The 12,674-nt window shown below is 38.1% G+C and overlaps 1 protein-coding gene across 2 annotated transcripts in view; it reads right to left on the reverse strand.

Moving 5' to 3' along the window:
• PDGFD (platelet derived growth factor D) overlaps positions 1-12,674 on the reverse strand; it is a 271,148-nt gene that overhangs the window by 124,033 nt on the left and 134,441 nt on the right. The gene's annotated exons all lie outside the window — the stretch shown is intronic.

A 12,674-nucleotide genomic window follows, 5' to 3' on the forward strand; every position in this document is an offset into this window, starting at 1 on the left:
AAGGGCTTCACTATTAAAATAACATTTAAAATAACATTTGAAAAATTCTGAATGAGAACATCTCTAAGGCTTCATTCAGAATGATTTGTTCAGACAAAGCCACTCTTCATTACTACTGATTGTGAGAAATGGAAGATCCTAGTCCTAATTACAAGCCATAGCTAGAACACCTAAGAGAAGAGGCCCACCTACCTAAGGCCATCAGATGCACAGGAAATGTTTCAGGACAGTAACTCATCCAGACTGTTAGCACAGCAGTACATTCAAAGTCAAGGAGCATGTTTTCTCCTAGCTGTATACTACTTAGACACCAGTTCCCCAACGTTATAGCTCGTATTCCTCACCTATAAATTGTTTCAGTGATGAGGCAGTCACTTTCCAGGTGTTGAAACTCTGTTATGATTTAGGATATCCTTTAAGTCACTCTACCTTCCCAGCAAGATTTAAAGCCACTGAAAGCATTTCCAAAAGCTAAAGATGCAGAAATCCTCCCCTGTAATTACCATACTTGTTTTAGGGTTCCTTCTTGGTGATAACTAATGACACCCTTTCTAAGATGAGCCACCATCAGTACACTTGTTTTATTCTTTCTTATTGATACATATATATTTTTTTTTTGTAGAGACAGAGTCTCACTTTATGGCCCTCAGTAGAGTGCCGTGGCCTCACACAGCTCACAGCAACCTCCAACTCCTGGGCTTAAGCGATTCTCATGCCTCAGCCTCCCGAGTAGCTGGGACTACAGGCGCCCGCCACAACACCCGGCTATTTTTTTTTTGGTTGCAGTTTGGCCAGGGGCTTACCGACTGAGCCACAGGCACCGCCCTTTCTTATTGATATTTTAACAGTCGCATTCCCCGATCTTGTCTATATTTGCACCAAGGTTCACTCACACTTAGAACTGCTAAAAATGACCAAATGGATAGATTTTTATTTTGTCTCTAAGTACTCAAGACAAATGCAATAAATGAAAAATGGAAGACATTCAGAATACAGTCGGGGATAAGCAAAATGCCTATGAATTAATAGAAACTGATCTGACAAATCCATAGATTCTCTGACAGATTAAAATATGCAAGATCCTTAACATCTTCTGGAGTTAACTTTAAGGTCTATTTATGCAAAAATAAAATCTGATTTGTATGTCACCTGGGTCTCTTCAATGTCAAAGAAAAATTTAGTATATGGCCTATCAAAATGTCTGGCCCAACAAAGCTTGTTTAAAAATCACAGAATCTTCAAGGTTAAAGACACAATGTCAACTCCAACCATACCACCCTGCCTTCCCAGAGGAGCATATTTTCTGCAGTAGCTATAATATTTTGGAACAAGTTTCAGGTATAACTCTTTGTTTCTGATTTTGAGCTAAAATCTACAGTCCTGTAACTTCCAATAAATTGGTCTTCATTCTTCTTTCTGCCAAGAACACATTTCACCTTTCCACTATGAGGCAATGCTTTTTAATATATTAAATCTGTATCATTCTACATATTCTTTTCCATAGGCTTTTACGAGATTTTTTAACTGTTCTTCTTAGGACAAGTTTGGAGTCTCCTAAAAGTTTCTATTATGTTTCTTTGGATGTATTCCAGCTTCTAAAAATATTACTTGAGTGAACAGATAAGTAAATTAAAAACACTTATACTGAATTAAGCAGCAATGACCTCAAAGAAAAATCAATAAACAAAGTGAATTAATTAAGCAATGTCCTCACTGATAATTTTTTTTAAATCATTGTATTTTTAATCAGAAAGTATTTTAAAAATTAGTTTAATGAACTTTTTCTTTTTAAATTTTTAATTATAGTAAAATACTAATAACTGAGCAATCTTTTTTTTTTTCAGAATATTAGAGGGTATGCATATATTTTTTTTACATGCGTTGTTTTTACACAAAATGAGTCAAGGTTGTAAGCATGTCCCTCCACTAGGATAGTCTGCACCATACCCCACAGGTGTGGATTTTCCCGTCTCCCCCTCCCGCCTCCCCAGCTTGACTTTCACTGAGATTTATTCCAAGTGTGCCCTTAAATATTGATTGATCAGCTCCAACCCGGCATAGAGCACATGTGTTTGTCTCTCTATTCCTGTGATGTTTCACTTAGAAAATGATCTCCAGTTCCTTCCAGCTTGTCACAAAAAATATTTAATTGCCATTTTTCTTTATGCCTAAGTAGTGCTCTGTGGTATGTAGATTCCACATTTCATTAATCCATTCATGTATTGGTGGACACTTGGGTTCGTTCCACATTTGTGTGACTGTGAATTGTGCTACTGTAAACATTCCAGTGCAAGTCTCCTTTTTATAAAATGACCTTTTTTCCTTTGGGTGTGTACTCAGCTGTGGGATTGCTGGATCAAATGGTAGGTCTACTTTAAATTCTTGGCGGCATCTCCATAGTTTTCCATAGAGGTTATGTTAGTTTGCAGTCCCACTAACAGTGTGTCAGAGTTCTTCTCTGTCTACATTCATGCCAGCATCTGCTGTTTAATGAATGTAAGGTCTTGACGCAATCCTGTACACACTTGACAGGGCCCTAATCAATTAATTTTTAAACAGATTAGTTTTGGTAAAGGGACCCTCTTTGCTTGTCTTGTATGCGTATGAACGTCAGATACTATGCAAGGTACTTTGCATATATTACTAACCTTAATCCTCATAACACACCATTAAAATAGCTGTTCTTAACCCTGTGTTACCGAGAGAGAATGTGAAGCTCAGAATTATTAGTAAAATTCAAATATCCAAACTCAGTATTTTTTAATTTTTTCTTGGATAACTACCTACATTTTACATGGGGACCTAGTTTTACCCACATACACACAAAAAGGGTGTGTATGGCCACCCTGTATATCTCTCTACATAAATGAAACAAAAAGGTTCTTGAAACAATATAAAATGCTCTGTTTTCTTAGTCTATTTCCTTTAAAAATTATATTTTATGTATCCCACTAAGATATCCTGACCTACATTTCACAAAACACTGACCAACCTACTATACTGCTAGATTCTAATCTTTCTGATTTGAAATGCCAAGTTTTTTCCACTATGTAACTTTTTTACCTGACATATTTTAATTCCAGGTACTGATACAAAAGGTGCAAAATTGTTATAATATTTTATCTAATGGATACCAAAACACTATCAATAAAAATGACAACAGAGTGGCAAGAGTCAGGTCATACTCAATAATTACTGATTGAGTGTCCATGAAATAAGCCCCAGCCCAGGTTTTTATAAATATGGAAATGAGTAAGTTACAGTTTTAGATATCAGACAGACTTGTAACCAGCTAAGAATAGAAAGGGTAGGCATGAAGTTAATATGTTGTTACACAAGAATAAATTCTACATTGGGGTTATTTTAAAATAAAATGTCAGCCAGTAAATGATATGTTTAAAATGTCCATCATTGATGCTGAAAAGGAAACATTAACCTCCTCTTAAATTTTAGCTTGCTAAATTCTAACTATCTTTCACTGCAAATTTAGTACTTGGAAAAAGATGAGGAAACCTTCATGTTCTTTCTTTCTTTTAGAAATGAAGATGAAGTAGACCATGTGATAAAATAAACCCACCCTGTTTAAGATAATGAGCCATTTAAAAAATTCTTTGTTTCGTCTAGTGCCCATTTAAATACACATCTCACCCAAAACAAAATCACTATTGTGATAAACATTTATTTCAAGACTTCAATAATGCATTCTGCAGCAATTAAACCTGAGGGGTGCTGTTGTTTGAGATAAATAGAACCTATAATCTTAACTTCTTTCTTAAAACATGTAGTCATAAAATTTCTCTTGTTTCTAGAGGGCAATCTATTCCCCTAAAAGGAAAAATGCAAATGGGTGTCTGCGTGTATGAATTCATCTTCCCTGGAGGGACTAAAGGTTGCCTTTTTAGCTGAAAGAACAATTGTGCCTCTTTCAGAATGTCAATTATAAGAGGGTCATTAGTTGGCATCCAACATTCCACAAATAAAACACTTGAGTAAATGAATGAGGGTGATCTGGGCCCGACACCAGGAACCTGATGGCAAAGCTGTCATTTGTCAATCCAGCATTCCCAGATTCTCTGAGGTCAGCAAGAGCCTGGAAAACCCAATTAGAGGAATAAAGGCAAAGATACAGAGAGAAGAAAGGAAAAACAAAAAAACCAGAAGTCTGGGTTGATTTTAACTGATTCTCAGTTTAAGTATGCATTTATTGGTGGGTGATAAGGGGGCTGAGATTACAGATCAGCTTCTGTCCCCAAACACTGTATTCAGCATTGGCAAGTTAGTTAAAAATGAAAATACTTTCACAGCAGAGCTGAGTTCAAGTTGCTTTCCAACCCCAACTTGTTTCCAGACCCAGGTGCACCTGTTAGAATCTCAGAACCACCCAGCGTCCGCTGTCGGAAACAGCGGAGCTTGTGGTTGTGCTGTGCCTCCCGTGTTTCCCTCCCAGGATGCGTCTAACCTGGGAAGGCTTTGCCTCACATCCTAGTGAATATCTTCTGATGGTTGTTTGCTTTCTTTCTTTGAAGACAGATTTTTATAAATATGGTTCTTCTATTTTCCTAACCAGTACCTTATTTTAAGATCATTATAAAAATTGCAAGACGATTTCCTCCTGTGATGAAGTCCACAGGCCATGGTGTGGGCTATGCTTCAGATAAGGTAAAGGGTGTATTTTCCACTGTTATTGATGTACTGACACCCTGTCTAAATAAATTAGATGATGATCACCAAATAAACATATCCTAGATAAATAATCAGTTAAATCCATCAAATTCTTACTCTGCGAAATCAATCACCAATTTGAAATCTTATTCCATCAGAGCCTCCCTACAAGGATCCTTTGAGATGAAGAGGAAAATTAATTTAAAATCAGATTACATATTGTCCCTTTCAAACTTGTGTCAGGTCTGGAGATCCAATTAGCCTACCAGTCAAAACGTATCAGTGTTTTGCATTTATACATGTCACCGTTAATTCAATGTATTTTTTCAAGGGTCTTGTCATTGACCTAAGTCCAGGGTAGGGAACCTTGTCATGCTGGAAAGCCACATTAATTTAGCTCTAATCAAATAAGGCCACAGTCAAGAAACTTTGATGGGATATATAAAAATCTAACTATTATGTAATTAATAATTTTTAAAAAATGAAAGCTTTTCGTTAATTTTAATTAAATTGTAATTAAAATTAATGACTTTATTGTGTCTGCTTTTTGTTGAAAAGCATTTGAATATTTGGTTGCAGTAGTTTCAGTTGGTCTTGAGATGGGTGTCAGTCATTTGTGACCTTAAGGAGTCTTGATCTGGCTTAGGTAGGAGAATATAGATTTCCAGCAATAAGTGGTTGAAAATAAAATATTTTTGGGGTATGTTGCCAAAGGTGTGGGTATTCTACTGCATTTTTCCATATTTTCATTGGATCTTCCTTAGCATCAAATAGTGAGTATATTTTTATTTACCTATTTATTTTGTTGCTAGCTACTAGGAATTTATTTTCTACCTCATACAAGGTAAAGAGTTACGGGGCACCAGGAAAGCTATGTGTGTTTGGGCAGTAAAGGCCCAGGCTCTCCTGCCTGCTGTCTTCCGAGAACTGATTTCTCTCCCACTTGCTGCAGCCTGGTCACAGGGCTGGTGGCTGCAGCTCAGGTCAGGATCAGGGCCCAGTGCTGGGCTGGCCGCAGGGCTGCCTCCGTGTGGCTTCTCCCGCTAGGTCACTGGTGGTCATGCTTCTGGGGGAAACATGAGTGCTGTGAGTGCTCTGGGGACTCCACACTATGGCCCTGAATGGGAGCCTGGACCTCCACACCTGTCCCTGTGATAGCCAACACACTTCAGAACGATTTGAGCAATGCCACACTGAATATCTCATCTTTCTACTGTAGCATGTCAAAACTGATGATGCCATGTTGCTTTTGCAGGAATATATTTAACAATACCTATAACTTGTTGCAAAGTGTCACTTAAAATAGTAGCTTTAGCAGAGGGATTTTGGTGGTATAAGATACAGTGAAAAGAAATGAGATTATCTGGATCTATTAATACAGTAGAACCTCTGTAAGTTGACCACCCAAGGGACTGTAACAAACTGGTCAGCAGACAGAGGTGGTCAACGTAAGGAGCCTGCTGTGCTGACAGGTACATGCGGTACATGTCAGGTCTATAAAAATTAAGTCAACTTAGGGAGGTGGTTGGTGAACCTTGGAGGTTCCACTGTACTTTTTTAATCTGTGCAAAAAACCCTTCATATCCTCCTATTATGGAAGGTGCGGGGTCTGTACATACACTCAATAAATTTACTAAATTCAGCCCAACTTCACAACATTTATCTTGAAAGTTGTTGAAGACATCAAAGCATGTAACTCTTCACAGCAAAGAAACTCTTCTGATACAAATCTGTATCATACACCGAGTCAGCAGTATCAGGCAATTACTCCAAAGCTTTTGAATAATATTTTCCTTTTAAAGTATTGTTCTCTTAAGTTGAAGGCTAGTTCATGCAGCCAGTTAGTTACCATTCTCATTGAGAAAGGCAGTTCTTTGTACTTTAAAATGTTTTGGGTCTAAGCCTCCTACAACTTAACGCATTTCTCAATTTCTACATTACTGAATGGGCTCACTTTTCCCTAAGTGAGGGAACTACTGTTCAAAACTATTGTTCAAAACATGAACTATTTTGTAAGTTGCTTCCTTGGCTTTATTTCCAGGTCTTATTGACACATGAAAGAACTGACTTTGCTTTTGCTTTTCATCTTTAATTTCTGTAATACAACATTTCATATCTCTTTAATTTACAATACAATGTTTGTGTTCTTTATGAGTGTTATAATGCTGATAAAGCAATGAATTTCTTTATGTTGATATTGCAGTATCACAAAACAAGCAAATCATCTTATCTTTAGCAGAAACAAGACAATATTTTAATTACTAATACTCATTAAAAAAACTACTTTCTTCCTTCAGTGATCTCTTGGTCTCCTTTGACCTGACAGGTTGTTAAGGAGGCAGAATTAAAACTACTTTCAGGCTGTGCAACTATTCACAAACTCCACTTCAAACAGAAATAGTGCACCATTGTCAGAAGCTGATAACAGACTGGCAGACTCATCCCCATAAACTCTTGCCAACCAGCTTCATGTGGTGGTGGCACCATGAGGCAGGAGAAGTTACAAGGAGATCAGGTAGCCCTTACCGCTGACTAATGTTCTGATGGTGCCAGTCAACTTGGGAGGATTATTACATTGAAAGTTACATTATTCTTTGGTATTTTAAATACGTTCATTTTAAAAATAAAATAAAAATGTAAAAGATGAACAAAAATGTGTTAATTAAAATAAAAGGATTTTTTCTATGAAATTTGGATTCGGTCAGCAGACTGTACTTACAGACCTAGTAGGGTCACATGTGGCCTTAAGGTGGCAGATCCCCCACCCAGCCTAGGTCACGCAGAGAGACTGGGGTGCGTAAGCCAGAGCCTTCACCTGGGAAGCACTTAGAAGACCAGTTAGACTAATTAACTCAGTGCTTAATCTTAAAATATAGATACGGAGTTGAAGGGAATGGCTCCTGTTTCCCATTTGAGACACTACAGCAAAGCAGCATCTATTCTGAAGAATCTTGTAAGCCCTGACCAGCTGCTGCATGTCAGGACCAGTTGCTGGGTTTCCTCAATCCGGAACATTTTTCAATGCAAAAGTATAAGAAAACTACATTAAAAAAAATACTGATACTACAGCTGAAGTTGATGAAATTGCTTTAATTGTTATGTCTTCTTGGAAATGGTGCCATCAGACACTCAAAAGGGATAATGAGATTATCTAAGAACCTGGATAATCATGGAAAAGAAAAATTACGCCATGTTTTATGCTCACGTAAGGACAGTAGGTTTCAAAGTAAATCCGAGGTTTTGATATTTTGAGCTTTTAAGAAAATATTTGAACAAAGGAGCCGAATCTTCAGAAGAAGCACAAATAAATAATGATGTTACCTTTCCATTCATTTTACTTGTCATGGAGTTATCAAAGGTCAAGAAACAATAAAGAGATTGCAAGCTAGGGCAGGTTTTTGATAAAGGGATATGCTTACAGGTAGCAGAGGATGCCTGGGGGAGGTGCTGAGTGTCTGGTGGAGAAGAGGAAAAAGTGTGGGTAGCCTGGGAAGGAAGTTATAAGAAGTTGAGGAAGGGACTAGCAGGGAGAGAGAGGATGATGTGACCACACTGTCATGTCGCCATGGGAGCAGAGTTTGCCATGAGAGCAGAGGTTTGAGAAGGTCCTAAGGAAAAATGGGTCAGCCGCTAACATCCAGTGTTCCCAATAATGTAAAAAAAAAAAAAAAAAAAAAAGTAAAATGGCAAAGTGAACTTTACCTCTGCCACTGGAAGAATTAGCCCACATCACAAAATCCCAAAACCAGAGATGTTGGCATGCATGTGGAGAAAAGGGAACACTTCTACACTGCTGTTGGGAATGCAAATTAATACATTCCTTTTGGAAAGATGTTTGGAGAGCACTTAGAGATCTAAAAATAGACCTGTCATTCGATCCTACAATTCCTCTACTAGGTATATATCCAGAAGACCAAAAATTACATTATAACAAAGATATTTGTACCAGAATGTTTACTGCAACCCAATTCATAATTGCTAAGTCATGGAAGAAGCCCAAGTACCCATTGACCCATGAATGGATCAATAAATTGTTGCATATGTACACCATGGAATATTATGCAGCCTTAAAGAAAAATGGAGACTACCTCTTACATGTTTACATGGATGGAGCTGGAACATATTCTTCTTAGCGAAGTATCTCAAGAATGGAAGAAAGAAAAAGTATCCAATGTACTCAGTCTTGCTATGAAACCAGTGTATAGCTTTCTTATAAAAGCTATAACCCAATTATAGACCAAGAATATGGGGAAAGGGGAGAGGGAGGGGAGGGGAGAGGGAAGGATGGGTAGAGGAAGGGTGATTGGTGGGATCACACCTACGGTGCATCTTACAAGGGCACATGTGAAATTTACTAGGTGTAGAATATAAATGTCTTAACACAGTAACTAAGAAAATGCCGTGAAGGCTATGTTAACCAGTGTGATGAAAACATTTCAACTTGTATATAAAACCAGCTCATTGTACCCCATGATTGCATTAATGTACACAGCTATGATTTAATAAAATAAATAAACAAATCCCATGATAAGGGCAGTGCACACAGAGTTGAGGGACATTGGCACAGAGTAGTTGATGACATCAACGCAACATCAGAAACACATACAAGGGGTCTTGTCAGTTTTCACTGTTAGGAACTTTACTTATAGTCTATCTCATCAAGAGTTCAGAATTAAATGATATTAATAAAAATGTTATATAGAAATAATACAGCCAGCAGTATAGGCTTCATTCTATCAGAAATCACTGTGTAAAGTTAAAGTAACAGATGGGCAGTTAGACTGAAACAGCAATAGTGATAGTCTCTGTTCAAACACTGCCAACTGCCATCACTTAGATTCCAAATGGACTCCAAAACAATAATTGACAGAAAACAATTTCACTGATATTCTATAGCTATAGGAATTTACGTCCCCACATGGCAAGGTCTTCACTGGGAAAGCCTCATTATGTAATGAATGTCTGCGTTAATAGAAGAAACTAAAAAACGGTGCTCGCTCTTTTTAAGTTAAATATTCAACAACAGATCTGTTTAAGTTTTATATAAAATACAAAACCCTTCACATTCTGTCTGGTCTCAGTAATTCAGTTTAAGTTATTTAAAAAAAAATTAAGCAAAAATTCCAACGTAAGACCAGTGAGAACATACTGTTCAATTCTTTTTCCTTTTGTAAAACATTCTAAACATATTCCAGGTTGTGGCACATGTGGAAGTTAGCTTCAAATTTACATTGTACTATAACTTTCTATAGTTTTGCAAAGTTCTAAAAAAATGTGGAAGCCAACCAAATGGATGGGTGAAAGTCCTGTCGCAAGTTCTGAGAAGGGGTTCATGATTTAGCAGCCTTCAGTTGGGAGGCATAGGAAAGGGGGAAGTTTACAGGTCAAATGAAATGCGTAACATTCATTCATAGCTGGCCAAATGAGTTTACAGTACATAGCTAAAGCAAACCTTTTATATCTTTGGTAGTGATTATTAATAGGAAGCCACTAATTTATTTTAGTCTGCCACTGCCAAAATACAAATGAATAATCTAATACACATTTTTTTTTTACAGGACTACAGTGATTCCTGGATTCCATATGTAATGTCTCATACATGACAATCTGTTAGTATTTCTCTTATAGAAACACTTTTATATAGTATCTTTGGCTGCATTTTAGTAACTTTTACTTGATAACTCTAAAAGTCACAGGTATTCAAAATCTCTAAGGAGAGCACGTCTCCACCTGACAGTAACTTACTGACCTGATGAATCTAGCCAGCTAGGTACAAAAGAAAATTTAATTCCACGTACATAACATTAAGAAACAATTTTCCAAAGAATTTTTAAATGATTATAAAAACAAGAAGATAAAGGTAAACATTCAGATTCAAATTCTAATTCTACCATTCCTTTACTTTTCTGCTCTGTTCTTCTTTGGATGAGCAAAGTTACTCCGTTTAACTCATCATTGTTTTGTCTCTTAGTTCACCTCAAGCACTTGGTACTTTCTCCAGGAAAGCATGTGTTCTAAGATGTCCATATGAGTGAAAGGCTCTTAACACAAATCAGGCTAACTGGAAGGTCATGGAAACTCTACTGAGAGGTAGAACAGATGTGGTGCTTTATTTTACAAGTATTCCAAGTCACTTCTTGTTCTTGACAGACTACCCTTCGCTACCAGTATAGGCCCTTCTCAAAGCTCAGACTCCCCTTTGCTATGAGTATAGGCCATTCTCAAAGCTATCTTGTTTCCAGGCTGCAAATACAATTTGAGAGTATGCTAAGGAAAAACACCCAATTAGTGGCAAGTCATTCATTTAGTCACCCAAAAAGTAGATATTGAGAGTCATATGAAGAGCCAAGCACTGCTTCAGGGGTCAGAAAAACAGTGGTGTAGAAGAACGTCAAAGTACTCAATCTCTGGAAGAATGTTTTCCAATATAAGATTCAAACAAAGATAATAATAATAATACTTATGATTTACACAGCATTTACCAAGTGAGTCACTTATTCTACATGTTACATATTTTAACTCATTTTACTACATAAAAATCTGTAAGTATTAGGAATGAGAGCAAGATGGCAGCCGAGTAACAACTTCCCTGCAACTGGGCACCGTGAGTCTGGGGAAATAAGACTCCAGGCATCTCTGGCTGGTGGGATCTGCCTTTAATCATCCCTTTGAGGATACTGGGAGTCAGCGAGAGACTTTTGGACCCCAAGAGGGGGGTCAAAAGAAGAGGCCAAAAACAGTGGAAAACTGGCAAGTGGTCAGGTGTGTTCAATCAGTCTAATCATGCCAGCAGCTGTAAGTATAGCAGCAGCAAGACTGCAAACCAGAAAGGCCTTACCTGTGATCTGTTTTGGTGTTTTTGGAGTTGGCACTCAGTTGAACTGCCTTGGGGAGAGCTTGAGCAGGAGTGTGCAGAACTCTGGGCATTGTCTAGGGCCCCAGACTGAGCCGCTGAGCCGGACGGAGCTAATAGTGTTTGGCTGTGGGCCTCAGGGAGCCATTGTGAGAGAACAGTCCCGGCAAGCTCCGCCCTCAGGGTCGCAGAGCAAGGATTGGGCGGGAGCTAGTAACCTAGTGACTGAGCAGCCTAGAGGCGGGGACTGAGCCGCCATACAGCCTTAACCCTCAGGGGCAGAGTGAGAATGGTTTTGGCACACTGGGTAAGTGGACAGCCACTTCAGCAGTGATCCCAGTGACAAGCGCTTTCCTTGGAAAGCTTCTGCTTAGCCAAGTTTAGAAGTTCAAAGTGCCTTTTAAGAGGTTTGAAGAGAGATTTAGGGTGTCCACCCTGTGGGGTTTGAGAAATCAGCGGAGGCCACCAGTCGTATCAGCATTGTGATTAACATCTCATACCCTAGAAGACCATCCGTTGCCCAGACAATATTCAACAAGATACATATACTGCTTTGTTTTTGTTTGTTTTTTGTTTATTTTGTTGTTGTTGTTTTGTTTTTTAATTTCAACCTTTTCTGTACAGATATTTCCTTTTCTTTTCTTTTTTTCTTTTCTTTCTCCATTTTTTTAGTTTAAATACAATTTCCCATTGCTGCCTTTTTCAATAATTAGAACTCCATTTTTGCGGGGGTGCCTGTGGCTCAGTGGGTAGGGCGCCAGTCCCATATGCCGGAGGTGGCGGGTTCAAACCCAGCCCCGGCCAAATTAAAAAAAAAAAAAAAAAAAAAAAGAACTCCATTTTTGCTAGTGTTTCTACCCCTATTATTTGGTTTTCCACCCAATTTTATCCCATAAAGTTTTCTGTTTGCTTGTTTTGGTTTTATTTATAGCATTTTTGTCTTTCCTCTCTACTTGGTGGAGGTGGGGTACTGTGTCCGATCAGGTTAGCAAACAGCTGCTGACCTCAAGGGAACCACCCAAGCAGGCACCCCCAGAGGTTGTTTTTTTTTTTAAGATTATGTCAAAGTACCCTACTGTACAACTATATTGCTCTGTCCCCCTCTTTCTGTGCCTCTCTTCTTTTCGTCAATATTCCCTTTTATCCATCCCCTCTCCTT

Source organism: Nycticebus coucang, chromosome 6 (assembly GCF_027406575.1).
Source record: "Nycticebus coucang isolate mNycCou1 chromosome 6, mNycCou1.pri, whole genome shotgun sequence".
Lineage (NCBI taxonomy): Eukaryota > Metazoa > Chordata > Mammalia > Primates > Lorisidae > Nycticebus > Nycticebus coucang.